The 16991-nt window shown below is 44.3% G+C and overlaps 1 protein-coding gene across 3 annotated transcripts in view; it reads left to right on the top strand.

Annotated features, from left to right (window-relative positions):
- Positions 1 to 1266: 1266 nt before the first annotated feature.
- Positions 1267 to 16991, top strand: part of ZFAND6 (zinc finger AN1-type containing 6) — a 56182-nt gene continuing 40457 nt past the window's right edge. For 2 of the 3 annotated variants that reach the window (XM_058665550.1, XM_058665551.1), the window contains exon 1: positions 1269 to 1446. The gene's annotated coding sequence lies outside the window, so the exon portion shown is untranslated. Of the gene's footprint in view, positions 1447 to 16991 lie in introns of all 3 variants that reach the window. The other variant, XM_058665553.1, reaches the window with a different exon arrangement.

Below are 16991 nucleotides of genomic sequence, written 5' to 3'. Positions count from 1 at the left end.
TGTGTGAGTTTTTTTTTTTTAATTGAGAGGAAATGTGTTTTACTTTTTATTTATTAGAAAGGGAGAGAGAGAGAGAGAGCAAGCGAGAGAGAGCAAGCATGTTCCATTTGCTGGTTCACTCCCCTCAACACTTCCGATATCCTGGGTCTAGAATTCAAAGTGAGTCTCCCCCACGCGGGTGACGGGGTTTTGAGAACTTGAATCTCTCTCTCAGGTTCTGTAGCTGAAGTGAGCCAGGGCTCTTAGAACCAGTGCACTCGGTATCACATCAGGGCACCACCTCCAAGGGAAGATTCCTCTCCATGCTCATTCATAAAGCACCTGCTCCTAGCCTCACAAAACCTCTCCCCTTTTTCTGTTCCCAGCAGGCTCTGCAGGGTCAGAAACCTCCCTCAGACATCCTAGCTCCCATATTCCCCCTCCATCAAGAAGTCCACTCCCCCAGGCAGGGCGCTGGTTACTGAGCCTGAAGGCATCATTAATCACCTCACACAAACTTCAAGAGATTAGGGGGGGGGGGAGGAGGGTAGGGAATCTCAATCTTCCTTAAAAACAAATTAATGCAACAACCACCGAAAAAAAAATTAGTCATGCATTTACAAAACATTAAAAAGTAGAATCTCGTGGACTTGACACTCACCAAGCCCTGTGTGACTCGTGCACTTCCGGCTCCGTGCGTCCTGAGAGCGCCGGTTAGGGGACGACTAGCACCTCGCTTTTGGGAAAAGTTGGGAACGGAGTAGTGGCGGGGAGCGTCTATGGGGCATGTGCAACTGTGCAAGCATGTTTTTCTGGCCTGTCTTCTCTTTCTAAGCCCTGGCCCTGTTGAACTAGGCGGGGAAGACGAGGCCCCGAGCGCGGACTTCGCGCTCGCTCGGCCGACCGAGAATTCCTACAGACACCACCAGGAAGGTGGGGCGCAAACTCTGGCCGTGAACTCGCCGCTCCCGGGAAGGCGGCAGAAGGACCTAAACCAAGACCTCCTGACCCTTCGAGAAAAAAAATCTCTGCGGGGACCCACCCACTCCGCCCTCCGGCAACCCTGAGGCGACCCGGAGCGCCCCTGCCGGGGCGGAGGAGCGGCTCCCGTCTCTGCGTCCCGCCTCCTCCCTCGGCTTCGGCCAATCGCCGCGCGCGGCGGGCCCAGGCCCCGCCCCCTCCGGGCCCCGGGGCTCCGCCTCGGGCCGGTAATAATCAGGCTGCGGGCGGGGAGCGCCGCGTCAGCGCCGGGCGTCGACCAATCCGGACGCCGTCTCCGGCTGCGCGTCACAGGCCGAACAAGCCCACAGAAAAGTTTACTAAACAGCGGACGGAGGGGCCGGCGGCGGCTGGGCCGGAGCGAGCTGGGGGGTTCGGCGGCCTCACCTGTCCCCATTCACCGGCGGCGACCGGCGGACGGCAGCGGCGGACGGCGCGTCCGGCGAGGTGTGGGGAAGCCGGCGCCAGGTGAGCAGCGGCGTCGGGCTGGGAGGGAAGACCGGGGCCTGGCCCGGCGCGGCCCTTCCCTTCCCCCCCGCCGGCCGAGGCCCGTGAGCGGGAGGCGGCGCAGCAGGTGGCGGCCCGGGCGTTGGGGAGGGGCCGGGCCGGACACCCTCCTCGCCCACCCGGTGCCGGGCCGTTGGCGGGTGCAGGGCGCAGGGTCCGGCTCCCCGCAGTGGGCCCCCGGCTGAGCGCCAGGTTCTTTTTCTGGAATGTTTTTCCACCTGCGGCGTTTCGGGGGTCGAGGGGCTGCAGCGGGGTCAGATTTGCTGCCCTCTTTCCCCCCCGCCGACAGGCGAAGGACGGGGCTGGGAGCCTCGGCTTTGTTCCCTGTTGTGGATTTGATTTTGTGGTGCTGGGAACTCGGTTCAGCTTCTCCAAGAGGAGGCGCCCCCAGGCCTAAAACCCCGCGCGTTTTGGGGGGTCCTGGGGTCATACGCGCAGCACGTGGGTTAAGTTCTTCCTTCGGGGCTAGAAACTCCTGAGAGACTGGGATAAATTTTCCTGTTTTTCAAAACTGACTTCAGGGTTTGCTTTTTGTTTTTTAAATGTGAAATGCCGTACATTTACTTGGAAGGTTAATCGTGTTAAGTAATGATGTCACCAGTTTTAGAGTACTTGCTGACTTGTTGACGGGGGTTTAGGGAATATGCGCGTTTAGACTTCCAAAACACGTTGTCTCACTTTTTACTCCCCACCGACTTTACATTCTAGAGAGAATATTTTTCAGTATATATAAGGGAGGTAGAAATCATAGGTGTATGGGTGGAGTATTTAGAGGTTGATGGATTTATAACCTGGACCGTGGAAACTTACCTTGTTCTACATTTTAAATACTTGGGTGCTCATATGTCAGTTATAGCCCAATAGAGTTTTTTTTAAATGACCAAGAGCATATTCAGTACCACAAGGGAATACTTTAAAAACAATATGGGAAAGGTAAAACAGTGCCCCAGGAACTTGGAACATTAGGAAAAGTTGCTGTTGTGTTTCCCTGATGTTGAAGGCCGGCAGTCTAGTCTTGCTTAGTCATTCTTTTACCTTTTTAAGAAGTGAGTCTTATCACGTGTGTTTGTATGCCAAGACACTGTGGCGTTTGGTTTGTTTTTCTTTTGTACTTGATCAAAAGTAGTATGCTGCTCTATTATTTCAGAGCGTTTTAAGATTGTGTTTATCTCCCATAAGAGGCAGTGTTTTGTGTCTGGATTTTGCCATTAACTTTGTGTTACACGAACACTGCGGGTGTCTCACTCCTGTGTGTACTGCATGGAGATTGCATTAGAAAGCTCCAGGTAAATGAAGGAAATAGAAGGCAGTACTTAAGTCCACTGGGAAACATTAGGATTCTGTTTCATGTTCAGTGGGAAGCTTCTCCCCGATCCTGATGGTTCCCTGGTGGTCAGAATCTGTGTGAGACTCCAGCGATCCCTTTTACTGTTTACCACGAGCCCTTGGGAAGTTAATCTCTGCAGTCATCAGGCATTATCCAGCATCTCCTTTGTTTCTGTAGCAGGAGAAATACTCGGAAATAAATCACTCTGCTTCGCCCCTTACCCCCCAACCCAACGACTCCTGTGGCTTGGCAGGCGTACAGGTGTGAGGCACCTGTCCTCCACTTGTCCTGGACCTGGGTGAAGGCAGGCACACCTGTCGCATGGCAGCATCTTCAAGGGGAGCCTGGAGACCCACCTGTTGCTCTGTGGAATTCTATCCTGCATCCTTCGAATATTTCTGGAGATGGTTGGGGCTGTTTGCAACATCTGAAGCTTATGCAGTTTTTTGGCTTTGAGAACCCCCCCCCCCATGTGCTTCCTGAACGATGTCTCTGTCATGCTAGCAGCAGTGCAGTACCAAATCATTCCTTGACTTTCTTGAAGGTGGTGGTGTGTGAGTGTGTGTGTGTGAGATGTGAATCTATGTATAATCTCAGATAACAAAACCGGTTTTGTTTGGAGATGCGGGAGTATCAGGATGCCCTTTGTTTTGGTAAGGGCTGTGCCATTCTGCTTCAAAAGGCCTGGGTGTGTGTGTGTAAGGGCGTGTGTGTATGTTTTCCCTGTACTTTAAGAGGGAATAAAAAGTTCTAAAATAAATAAATGTTTACAAAAGTTAAGAAGAAAGGCCAGCCATAACATCTCTCACTGTAGAGAGCTGTTAGTGTTTTGTCAGGTATATACTGGACTGTGTATTTCTGTCTCTGATCCACTGGTTCACTTCCCTGTTGTCTGCAACAGCTTAAGCTGGGAACCTGGAACTCAGTCTGGTCTCCCCAAGGAGTTGAGCCCCCACCTGCAGCCTCCCAGAGTAGAAAGCTGGGATGGAATAGAGGCTAAGACTTGAACTAGGGCACTCTGATGTGGGATGCGAGTGTCCCAAAGTTTCTTCACTGCTAGTCCCAACACCTGTCCCTATGTGTATATTCTATATCTTAAACTATTAATTCAGAGCAGGATTAGGCTGGCTGTGCTTGCTGACCTCACCCCAGTGTGATGAGTGATGCCTGCCTCACCTTCTGTATCGCTGCACTCTGAGGCTGCTCCTGTCAAGACATCCCTGAACATGTGTAAATTATGGGCTCAGACCCTTCAAACTTCACACTGTGGTTTGTGTATGGTTAGACCAGCAATGCTAGTGCAAGCCACAAATGGGAGCCCCAGGAAACAATTTTAAATTTTCTAGTAGCCACATTACCAAAAAAAGGAGGGGGAACAAATAGGTGAAATACATTTTATTCAACCCAAGATACACTGATTTGAACAGTAGTTAATATAAGAAATTATACTGGGCTGTTGTACTTTCTCGAACTGACTTTATGGTCCGATGGGAGTTGTGTTTACAGCACAGTGCCCGCTGATGAGTCAGGTGCCCGACTCAGTGGCCACGTGGGACTTGCTGGTCACCACTTCGGATCATGCTGCTCTGAGAGCTTCACAGACATTGCCTGTTCCATTCTCTCCCTAGGACGTGGATCTCAGCTCTCCTGGCCTGTTTAGGATTATTGAGCACGTCATTTCTCTTAGCTGTCAATTCCTGACTCCTGGGTTACTCTGCTAACTTCCCTGGAAAACCTAACCACTGAAAATCTGTGTTCTTTTGGGGGACTGTGGGGTTATTTTATGTATTCCCTGCTTGAATGTAAGTCACATGAGGGCACATTTCATTCCATGGAAGTAGCATCATTTGGCCAGCTGTCCTGTGTACAATGTACTGCTTTTTTCCCTCTTACTACACAATGTGATGAGCACCAGCCTTAGAGCCACCACCTGCTTTGAGGGTCAGTCTCAGGATAATTGAATCAGAACATGAACCCCTTTCTTTTGGGGGGGGAGCTTTTCATGAGTATTGCCAGCTTTTCTGTAAAGGTTAGGCCAGCACCGCCTGCAGTGTAAGAATCCCTGCTTCCGGTGACTCTTGGACTGACCTTGGACTCTCACCTGTGCTCCCTTTGCTCAGGATTCCTTAGGTGTTAAGGAGAGCTGTGGGCATTGGAAGCTTCCGCCGGTCACTGGCCCACTTTGGGTGGGGTTTTGTATTTTTGATACCCTTCTGTGTAGTTATGTGGCAGCCTTTTACTGCGTGCTGAAGATATTTTTCTCATTCTTTTTTTTGCCTTTTATTTGCTTGTGGTGTTTTTTTTTTTCAAAACATGCAAGCATTTTATCTTTTCAGAAATGTAAATTAATTCTTGGGTTTTATAGCTTCTGCTTTGCTTACATATTAAAAGAATTCTACCTACACGCTTTCTTCTAGTTCTTTTAGCTATTCACTTTTCTCATCTTTTTGTTGTTCTTTGGTGGTTATTTTATCATCTGGGATTTTGTATGATTTTGAATTAATTTAGAATATGTGAAGTGCAGTATGTTATTCTTAATATCTTAGCCCCATTTAGGAAAAAATCTTTGTTGCCTTGAAGCAAAGCTGCCTATAACTACTGGATTCTGTTTAGGTGTATTTAATGCTAGTGGTTTGGTACTAGTGTATATTTCCATGTCCTGGACGTGATATTTCCATTTTGTAAGCAAAATATGTGCTTCATTTTGTTTCTTTAAATCTTCTGCACTTTTTCCTTCCTTACACTCAGATTCTCAGTTATTCTGTTACTCTTTGGGTTTTTTTAGTTGATTTTTTGGAAGTTGCAGTTTTGATTTTGGATTTTTAAAACATGTAATGCATTGGGCCCAGCATGATGGCTCAATGGCTAAATCCTCACCTTGCACACACCAGGATTCCTTATGGGCACTGGTGTGTGTCCTGGCTGCTCCACTTCCATGCTTATGGCCTGGGAAAGCAGTTGGGACCCTGCACCTGCGTGGGAGACCTGGAGGGAGGCCTGTGGCTCCTCCTGTGGATGAGCTCAGCTCCACCTCAGCTCCAGCCATTGCAGCCACTTGGGGAGTGAACCAGCGGTTGGAAGATCTTTCTCTGTCTCTCCTCTCCATAAATCTGATCTGTCTTTCCAAAAAAAAAAAAATTTTTTTTTAAAGAAATAGTTTCTCCACATAGCTTTAATGCTCTGTTCTTTTTAAGATTTATCTCTCTACATTTTTTTTTTGTCATCTACAAGTGAAAACTGCTGTTTTCATTCTTTCAGCAAGTATTTGAGCGCACGCGCAGTGCTGGGCATTGTGGTGGGTGCCACCTTCAGCCATGCACTAGTCAAGGCCTTTGCCTTCTTAGGGTTTTACAGCCTGTTGGGGAAGACAAGGGAGCAGCAGGAGTGCTAGGAGGTCAGAGGTTAGGTGCTAATCTGTGTTCTGAGAGTCTCTTTCTGAGGATGTGACTTGTAAATTGGTTGTGGTACCAAATTGTGTTTGGGAGTTTCTCCAGCTTCCTCAATCTTTTGTTTGTTTTAAAATTAAGGCAAACATGAGTCTAGCGTGATAGCCTGGTGGCTAAAGTTCTCGCCTAGCACATGTCAGGATCCTATATGGGCACCGATTCGCATCCTGGCTGCTCTAGTTCCCATCCAGCTCCCTGCTTGTGGCCTGTGAAAGTAGTAGAGGATGGGTCAAAGCCTTGGGACCCTCACCCACATGGGAGACCCAGATGAAGCTTCTGTCTCCTGGGTTTGGATCGGTTCAGCTGCAGCCATTGTGGCCACTTGAGAAGTGAATCAGTGGATGGAAGATCTTTGTGTCTGTCTCTCCTCCTCTCTGTAATTCTGACTTTTCAACTAAAAAAAAAAAAGACAAACTTGATTCTTTTTGGTGACATTTTCTGTAAAAATTACTTGGCCAGTGGCTTTGGGCCCTTTCGCTTCCTTCATGTTGGATCACTGTGCTAAACCTCTTCCTAAGTGGAAATGCTCTCAGAGTGAGTCTGGAGCTGTGGCTCTGAGTTGTAAGATGATGGAGTTGGAGAAGTTCCCCAGGTAGAGGGGGCAGGTAGCACAGTAGTGCCTGGGCTGTTAGGACTAGGCTGCGCCTCTGCAGAGGCCAATGGGGTGAGGTTTACCTTGAGAGTGTTTCCAAGTAGTGGGTAGGGCTGCCTGCAGACCCTCTGCCTTCTCTGCATCAGACTGTCCCAGTGACACAGCCAGCTTCTATGGTTGTGCCCGTGTGCCTTACTGTTATTTCTATGGTGTTTTTCTGTTTCCTCTGCTCAGGACTCTGTATGTGCTGTTCTTTGCTTAACTGGGACTTGCGTAAGGAATCTTTCTTGGTTGTTTAGTCCCTTGTGTTGATTGCAGGCTTGTGTTGTACTGGGCACTGCTTCTGTAAACAGTTACTATCTTTCTCCAGGTCTGTGTTTTCCAGTCTGGCAGCTATTCAAATGAACTAAAAGTAAATAATATTTAGCCTTCAGTTCCTCATTTGTATTAGTAACATTTCAGGTGCTCCTGTGGTTAATGGCTAATGGATTGATGGTGAACCATGGTGTCTTTTTCAGTAAGTGTATCCTGATTTGTAATCTTGTGGCTAATGGCTGCTGTATTTTGTTTACATTCACATAGCCATGTATGTACTTGATTTCTGTATACAAGAATGAAAATCTTGGGCCAGGTGCAGTAGCCTAGCAGCTAAAGTCCTCGCCTTGTATAAGCCAGGATCTCATAGGCATCAGTTCTAATCCCGGCAGCCCCACTTCCCATCCAGCTCCCTGCTTGTGGCCTGGGAAAGCAGTCGAGGACGGCCCAATGCTTTGGGATCCTGCAGCCATGTGGGAGACCCGGAAAGAAGTTCCTGGCTTCTGGTTTATATTCTTCAGGAGGTAGAGGTCAAAGTCGGCCAATCTATTGTCTCTGTTTTTCGTCTAGCAGGTTCTTAGCAAGTTCGTAGATGATTTATATTATGTTGCAGCTCACAACATTTATGGCTTTTCTTTTTTTTTTTTTTTAAAGATTTATTTTATTTTATTTTATTACAAAGTCAGATATACTGAGGAGGAGAGACAGAGAGGAAGTGGAGCTGCCGGGATTAGAACCAGCAGCCATATGGGATCAAGGCGAGGACCTTAGCCACTAGGCCACACTGCGGAGCCCAACATTTATGGCTTTTCAATCAGTAATTGGGGATTAAGAGTGCTTTTAACTGTTCTTAATACTTTTATCTCGCTGTGTTGATCCCTGTTTGTTTCTATTTTGCATTTACTGGTACCTTGTTGATCTCTTGGCTATCTTAACCTCACAGAAGGATCCCTCAGCTCTCTGGTTTATACCTTCTTATCTGTCTGTGTCTCACTGTCTCCTTTGTGCCCAGGGTTGCTGAATGAGTGGTTACTGTCCTCCCCACGCCCTGGACACTTTTTCTCCATAATGAGTTCTGAGATAGAGGAACCTCGCCTTTGTACAGCGGTTTTTTTTTTCTCCCAGACTTTGCCCTTACTGATCCCAGCCATGCAAGGTGGTGCTCCTGTCTGCTCCATCACCCACTGGCTGTGTGTGGGAGAAGGTCCCGACTTAATTTCTTTGGTAGGGGAGAGCAGGTTGGGCCGTTCTTAATCCTCTATGATAAAGTTTTTGCTTTGTTGTGTTTATCCTTTCCCCCACAGTTCTTTTTGGTTGCCTAGATTTTGGTTCTTCATTTCAGGCCTTTTGAATCAGCAGGGAAGTGTGGGACCAAGTTCTTCAGTGGCTGGTTCTCTTCGGTATGGTTTCTAGCTGATAGGCTTGGGAAAATCTCTGGGCTCCCACAGAAAATTTACAATGCATCCTTTATTGCTTGGTGTTCAGCAAGTGGTGATCCCGCAGGCAGTCTGGAGCCTGGGAGCTTCTGCAGGCTTCTTGTTCTGGGAAGCAATTCTGGTTTCATGCTGTCTTGTTTTATGGTTGGGATACTGCCTATTTTGCTATTATTTGCTTCTTCTGGTGATGTAGAAATGTAATGAAACACCTCTCATTGTGACTTGCGTGCCACCTAATGTGATAATCACCTTGAATTTCTTTTAAGAAGGTCCTGCAAATCATGGACCTGTCTGGAAGGGAATGGCTAATCTCTTTGTTCTTGCTTACAGCATTACTGCATTTTTGGGGTTCTGGTACTATGAGATGGGTGTCTATTTCATACAGATAATTAACTTTGAAATGAAAATTAATGTTAGAGCAAAAGTTTACTTGATTCTTCTGTCTACCAGTTGTATTTGCCAGATTGTAAGATGAAAATGTTTGCCATTTCATTTTCTTAGGGCCTTTTGAAATTGCTGGCTACCCTGGTCCTTTCCCACAGGTCTTGGTTTGTATCTCCTGATTGTGTCCCCGCACCTCTTCTGCTCCCAGGGTTCTTGGGAAAGAGAGGCCACACAGTGGGAAATGAAGTACTGGGCATTCAAAGCAGTGAGTCCTTGCAAAGGATCTTGGGACGAGACCTCGGTGAATTGGCTCTTTCAGTTTGTCCACTTAGAGGGCATAATAGATGATGCAGCTGTTTGGGCTTCAGCAAGCTATTGCTCCATATTCATGTCTAGTTGCAATTATATGTGGATTTTGAGTTAGAGAGTTCTCTTTGTATTCAGAACTCTTGTATTACAAGTTCTGATGAGAAAGAAAATGGTTGCAAGATTTGGAGTGTAAATTAAAATGTGTTTAGTATATACACTTATTGAAAACATTTTAAGAAGCAACCACTATAGTCTGCTTTCAGTTTGACTTGATTTTTATGAATCACTGTCAGAATTTCTGGTGGAGGTGAAAATTAGACTTCACCAAACATCCTAAAAGCTGTTGGATCAGTCAGATAATGATTCATGTCAGAATAATGGTTGATGGGCCAAGCTACTAAAGCATTAAAAATAGTTCTCATCAAAACATAGCTCCGTATCGTAAAATACAGTAAACGTAGTCCTTGGTGAAGGGAAAGCCGGCACTGCTGCTTGGAGGTCAGGGTGCTGTGTGATGTCTCCTGAGAGCCCAAGACAAGTGACCACTTGCTGCAGCTGACCGAGAGGCTTAAGATCATGCGCTCTACAGCGCACTCCTGGCGCCTCCAAGAACCCTCAAGTAAGTTTTGGAATAGTTTCCATTCATCTTTTAAAAATAACAACAAAACAAAAATAAACCATAAGCTTTGCTGGGCTTTATACCTGAATGTGACTTAATCCTGAGAACGAGTTGTCCTTTTTTTCTTCTTTGAGATCCCCCTTTGCAATGAATAAGCATTAACCTTAGCAAAACAGCCACCCAGTGTACACCTGTTATGTGCAGAGATTTAAAACGACTTCTCACTCTTTTCTTCAGCTTTAACTTTCAATCTTTGATAGCACTGAAAATTTCACTGTTATGATATTGAGAATATGTCGATGAATGTAATAGGTAGCTTAGGAATGACTCTTGCATTCATTATTTTAGTGATATATATGTGTTTGTGTATATATATATATAGAGTCCTCTTTTAAGTCCTACAGAAAATAGTGTTTTGTTCCCCTTACGAAAATTCTGTAAGGGATTTCCTATTGCCGTTTTACATTTTCATACAAAATGTGAACTCTATTAAAATAGGAAGCTGGCTTTTTAAAGTGTAACTCCCCCTTTAAGGCTCTGTTTAAAAAATCAAGTGATTTAGGTTAAAACTGTTCCTTTTAAGCGATTGATCGCTGAATTTCAAATTAAAGCTTCGTGAGATTTTGCTGTGACTTAGTTTGTCTTCGCCTAGACAAAAGAGGAAGCAAATAGTATATGATGGGAAAACTGAAACATTACCGACTGTTTCTTTAAGAAACCAGCTTATCCAGGGGGTTTTAGTGTGTTTAGCCTAACCTGCTAGCAAGGAAAAGTTCTTTAAAATAATGGATATTAGCCGCGTCCAATCACAGCCCTCCGTCTCGCTGGCAGGGTGGAGAGTTCGGCCCTCGGCCACTAGAATCCGAGGAGGTGGGGCTTGGTATTCAGGTTTGGTTGCTTTGGAGAACAGCTTCAAGTGAAGTTAATCTGAGGTGAAGCAAACAGAAAATTGTGGAGGTTTTGTTGGTAGGATTTTTGTTCTAATCTTTTCCCGATCCTTGCCTTTATCCTTGTGCTCCTGTACGCTTCTGTGTATGCTAAGCTTTGGCACTGTTTCTGTTGTCTAATGTAAACGGAACATGAAAATTAAGCAGGGAGGCAGAACAAAAGGGCTGTTTGGACAGGAAATAGGTGTTCCGAGAACCAAACTTGACTTTGTTTTAGCATGATTTTTTTAGCTCAGAATTTGAGTGTCATTAAAAAACCTTTGGATCAAAATCATCTCTGGTCACAGGCTTTCCTCTCAGATTGGCCGTTTGAATAGTCATTTGTCCGTTTTTATACATGACATCTTCAGGAGGTCTATCTGATATGTGATTTTCTCAAAACTTAAGGTGTTAAGTTGCTAAAAGGCAGATAAATGACTCAAATTTATTCTTTTTAGAGAATTGGAATGCCAACTATGTAATTATCTTTTTCACCCCAGTACAACCTCCCTTTTTAACTTTGATGTATTTTAAACTTAGCAGTATATTATTTTTAATGTGCTTATAATTTTAGCCAGTTTTTTAAATTTTGGAACGTGTTTTAGTCCAAAGTAAAACTGTTTTCTTTTTCAAACTTCTTTCAAAGGTCAAATTAAGTAATACCCTTTTGAAACAGGAAATGAGTGAATTTATATTTTGAAGAACTATATGTAGGCTACTGAAACTTTTTTTGTAAGTACCTGTGACGCTGTCAGTGTGATTGATGTGTGAAAAAGTGGTGGTGTTTTTGAGTTCCGGAATGTTTCTCTTGGTGACTGTTGTATTTGAGATGTGTGTTTCTCTTTGCCATCGTAGAGATTAAGGTATAAATATTCATCTTAATCCAACCAGAAGCCAGGTGACCATGTTTAGGGTGTACTTGGTATTTGGTAGTTTACTTGATGCACAGATGTGCAGTTTAATATTTTTCTCGCCATTTCTGTTGCTTTACCAATGCCGTAATAATAAAAGCCAGAGCGTCCCTCGTGGATCTGGGATCCTGTTTGGTGCTGTTTGTTCCGTCTTTCCTCCCCAGTGATTGTCAGTGCAGGTTTGTAGTCCTCACTGCACTGTTGTCATCTGCTGAAGGTGCTTTACTTTAATATTTACACAGTTCTTTTGCATCGGGAAACTTTAATTAACCTAGGCTTTTTGCCTGTTCAACTTTCAGGTCCTTAGTTTTTTATCTTTTTAAATGGTGTTGTGGTGAACACACTTCTGTGTTTCTGTGAAATAGATATATTAAAAAAAGATGATTTATTTCTTTGGGGGGAAAAAAAACCCTGGAGTGGGCTTACTTAGATCAAAGGATATGAAAACTTCTCTGGCCAAATTGCTTTTCAAAAAGGTTACCCCAGCTGTATAGCCACCAGCAAGATGTGCTTCCAAATGTCTTTAATGGGCAGACCCTTACATTTTCTATTAAAGTGTGCCTCTGGAGCTGAGCTGTTGATTAATTTTTGCCTAAACGAGTAGCGTATTTTAAACTCCATTTTCCAAGATAACGGTTGGCTCTAAATCCATTTTCTGGAATTAAAATCAGCTGCAAGGACATTGCAGCATTTTTCACTGACTTCGGTGAGCAATTCTATCTTTGTTGGGTATTTTGTTTATTTTATGTATTACTGTCAGTGAGCACGGAGCTTGGAATTCTCTGCTGGCTTTGTTCAGGCCAGCTTTGCTTGGGTTGTGCTGTTCTGCAAGTCCTGTCACAAGAAAATACAGCACCAACTTTTGTCCATGGTCGGGGAGGATGGCTAGAGTGATGCGATTTCATGTTACCATCTCTAAATAGCTTTTGTCCCTATTCTGGGCTTTTCTGAATTTTATGTTTTTTCTTTTCAGTGCAGTTGAGAAGCAGAGAATTTACATGCACTGTTGTAGGTTTTAGAATGGCACATTAGCAGGTTCCCAGTGTTTCACGGGTTTCTAGTTGAAAGTGAGAAGATGATTGCACACCCCGATAGTGGTGCTAGACGTGGTGTTTGTCTCACTGCCGTCCCTTTGTTTGGCAAGGACTGCTGAGTGTGTGCACTCTTCCTTTTGGAGATCTGGGCTCCACTGCTTGGGCTGTGAACTAGTTGACTAACATTCCAGAACAAACTTTCAGAGATGCCCAAAAGCAAAATTCGTGAGTTAAAAATCCAGGGTAGGGGGTGGGGTTGGGTAGCAGTAAGCTCCTGGGCCAGCTGAGCTGGGAGTGCTTAGCACGGTGGTAGCTGAGCATGCGTGTTGCTGCAAGTGAAAGTCCCACCCATTTTGCAATTTCAGCAATTTGACTTATTTTGTTTAAACATTCTTCTCAATTTATTGTTGGTATGTTTGCCATACTATTTGCTTCCGGGGAAAGCTTTTTTTTTAATGTCTTTTGCTTGTTATTAAAGGGTAATTTTTCCATATACTTTAGTTTCCTTACTATTTGGGTAGCTGACAGAAACTTAAATAGTCCAGATTGATGTTATCTTATTCCGAATTTAAAAAAAAATGTCACACAAGGGCACCTTAGAAAGTTCATGGGAAATGGAATTAAAAGGGGAATTTATTATGGTGTAAAAAAATTTTAAATTAGGCATAGGCTTTTGAACTTTTGAGGTATCCCAATATTTGATTTTCTTCTTAACAAAATTTAATCTTATTGCTACCAGGAGAGGTGAAGATAATTGTATATATAATATTAGTAAAAGTCATTTCAAGTTTTGGGCATTGATTACAGTTAGCAGAGCATAGATGAGAGTTTGCTTCCTCTGGGGACAGTGGAATTTTGAAAAACAGTATTTTGATGGTCTCCACAGTAAGTCTGTTTGGCAGAACTAGGGAGTGTCCCTGTTATCGGGAAGATTAGACACACCAGTTTTCCACAGGGAGAAAATCACCTTAAATTCACCTAGATAGTGGGACAAAATATGAATAGTAACACCTGTTTCATTCTTTTACAATGGAAAAACAGTAGAGGGCATATTCAGCGCTTTTACAGTCTGCATTGTTGGCTTATCGAAGGAGAAGGTATGATTTTTTTTCCTTCATAATATAAAGTAGTGTTTAATGCTTAGTAAATTGACAAAACTTGCTAGAACCTAGAACAGGGGTGTGGTATGTGTAAGGTCTCCCCAAGCTGCATATCTGATAGGGGACAGGAATTGCTTTGTTTTTAAAGAGGTGAATGTTAACAACTTAGGAAGTGCCTTGCCTACTCAGAAACTGGTGTCTGTGGACCTGGTTGAATTTGGTATTCTGTTTGGGTGTCGTTAGAAGTGAACTAGGAAGTTTTCTGGTTACTTAGCAGTGTTTTGGTGAAAGAGCACATCCATCTATTATCTTTATACACATTTTTCTTCGCTAGTCTGAGTGCCTCAAGTCTGGTAAAATTACCTGCAGTGGGTCTTTGAGTTCTGTGTTACGTTTCTCTGTGACAGTACTCGTTACTGCTTGTCCTGCCAGATTCTCTGCCCATGAACTTGACGGCCATGCCTGTGCTTCCTACCAGTTATGAACTCCATGTCCCTTGGAGTTTTGTCCTCGCAGCCACTCCATCCTGGAGGAGGGCCTCGAGGGCTTCGGTGTTTCTCTGGGCATCTCTAGCCCCTTTTCTTTATGTATGTCATGGCGTCCTGTGGACCACTGTAGCTGAAATCCAGACGTGCAGTTTTCTTTCTTGCAGTGGAGACCCATATTCTGTGGGTCACCAGAATGAGCAGTATCTGAGTGTTGTTCTGGTCTCCTGTTTGACTCCAGTCAGCCACAGAGCCACCCTGTGAGATTGTTAGAATAACCACTGGCTGATGTTTGCTTCCACGTTGGGCCCTGTGCATTACATTATTTACTGTACTCATCTGTTTTTCTCTGATTAAAATGTGCTACTAATTCCTGGTGGCCCTTCAGAGCCAAGGCACTGATCCTTCACTCAGCTGCCAGTCAAGAAAGACTACCTTTTCCCGGGTTGCGGAGCCCGGTCAGTGACCAGCATACTTTGAACTGAGCTTTGCTAGGCCAAAGTCCCCTGCTTTCAACACTGATCCTGGACCTTGTAAGGCTGGCTCTTGCAAAGTTCTCAGCTCTTCCTCATGCTGCTTCTGCTGACCCTGTAACTGTCTGCGGTTCCTCCTTCAATTGCATACTCAAAGCTTAATGGCCAAGTCTAAAAGCACTTCCAGAAAAACATTTTCAAAGCAGGTTTCTAACAGTTTCTCTTTGTAAAACTTTGAAGGAAAAAAGGTCATGATTCCTTCGCATCCCCAGAATGTAAGATGAAAGGATGAGATTACGAAAGGTAAATGTAGTTTTCCATATGGCTTAGTTTTTTATTTCAAAACTGTTAAACGCCTTATATTTAATAAGAAATTATGGCAGCATTGTGTAAGAGGAAGGTGTGAAGAGTAAAAGCTGAGCTGTTAGCCTGAATGCCTGCTGTGTACTAGGTTCTGTGGCAGTTGCAAATATAACATTAAAGGAGGGCCCAGTGCTGTGTCCTAGTGGCTAAAAGTCCTCGCCCCGGGATCCCATATGGGCGCCGGTTCTAATCCTGGCAGCTCCACTTCCCATCCAGCTCCCTGCTTGTGTCCTGGCAAAGCAGTTGAGGACAACCCAACGCCTTGGGACCCTGCACCCACATGGGAAACCTGGAGAAGGTTCCCGGCTCCTGGCTTCAGATCAGCACAGCACTGGCCGTTGTGGTCACTTGGGGAGTGAATCATTGGACGGAAGATCTTCCTCTCTGTCTCTCCTCCTCTCTATATGTCTGACTTTGTAATAAAAATAAATTAATCTTTAAAAAAGAAAAAAACATTAAAGGAGATAGTCCTGCACCAAGGATGCTCAGGCAAACCTGTTAAGTGGTAACATTGTTGTGAAGAGCTATATAATGTTCTGTTGCTTTTTGAAGTACATAGTTGGTTTAACAAGTTCCTTGGTTTTTTGTACTTTGGGGCCATTTTTTTTTTCTGTTAGACTAGACGTAGTGCTATTATAATTATGTGTCCTTAAGGATAAATTCATAAAAGTGGAACTTTGGACAAAAAGTGTATGTGTTGTGCTGGGGGAAAGTTGTATTATTTTACATTTGTTGATTTAAGAGACAGGGAGCCATGCACATGTGCACAGTAGCCTCCATGCCAGGCCCAGAACTCAATCCAGCCCCAACTCATGTGGTTTTCACAGTGTTTTTGTGGTATTGCAGCGTCACTAGCTCACCCGTGCTTTTCATGGTGATAAACTATACAAAACATAAAATTTAACATCTAAAACATTTAAAAATAGATGGTTTGAGTGGCATTAAGCATGTTCAACTGCACTGCTGTCCATCTCCAGAATTTGTATTTCTCTTTTTCTTTTTTGAAGATTTTATTTAAAAGGCAGAGTGGCACAGGACATGTTCCATCCTAAATGCCTGGGTCAGTCAGGGCTGTCCAGGACAAAGCCTGGAGCTGAGAACTCCCTCTGGGTCTGCTGTGCGGTTGACAGGAACCTAAGCACTTGGGCCATCGTCTGCCCTACTGCCTCGCAGTCCCGTCAGCAGGAACCCGGATCAGAAGCAGAGAGTGGCCAGGACTTGACACTGCAGTCTGTTACAGGTTGTGTGTGTGTATGCCTGCCAGGTGGTGGTGAGTTTGCTGTGCCACAGGGCCTGCCCTATAAAGAACTTTTGAAATTGTCACTAGCTGAAACTCTGGGACCTTCAGGACAGCATCTCCGCAATGTTTTCTCTCCCTGGGAACTGCCATTCTCTTTTCTGTCTGTGAGTTTGACTGCTTCATGTGAGTGAAATCAGAGAATATTTGCCTTGTTTTCATGTTTTCAAGGTTCATGTTGTGTTGTGTATCTGAATTTCATTTCTTTAAAACTGAATAATAATGTGTTGTATACGAGGACACTATTAAAGTATTTATGGAAAATGAAATTAAAAGATGAGGTTTTTGTGCAAAATTTTGAAATCTATGGCTAGGTTTTTCATAAATGCATTTTCTATGAACTTTCTTATTTCTTCTATGCTTAGTTCTTAATTTTAGATCACTCTACCATCTGCAATTATGTATCTGAGGTCTGTAAGATACGTAAAATCAGCCTGCTAAATGCTACCAGGAAGAACTCATGCCAATCTATACTTTGATCCCACTGAG

The sequence above is a fragment of the Ochotona princeps genome, chromosome 6 (assembly GCF_030435755.1).
Source record: "Ochotona princeps isolate mOchPri1 chromosome 6, mOchPri1.hap1, whole genome shotgun sequence".
In the NCBI taxonomy this organism is placed as follows: domain Eukaryota; kingdom Metazoa; phylum Chordata; class Mammalia; order Lagomorpha; family Ochotonidae; genus Ochotona; species Ochotona princeps.
Note: the sequence above shows the minus strand (reverse complement) of the source record. Positions and strands in the feature narration are given on the sequence as shown.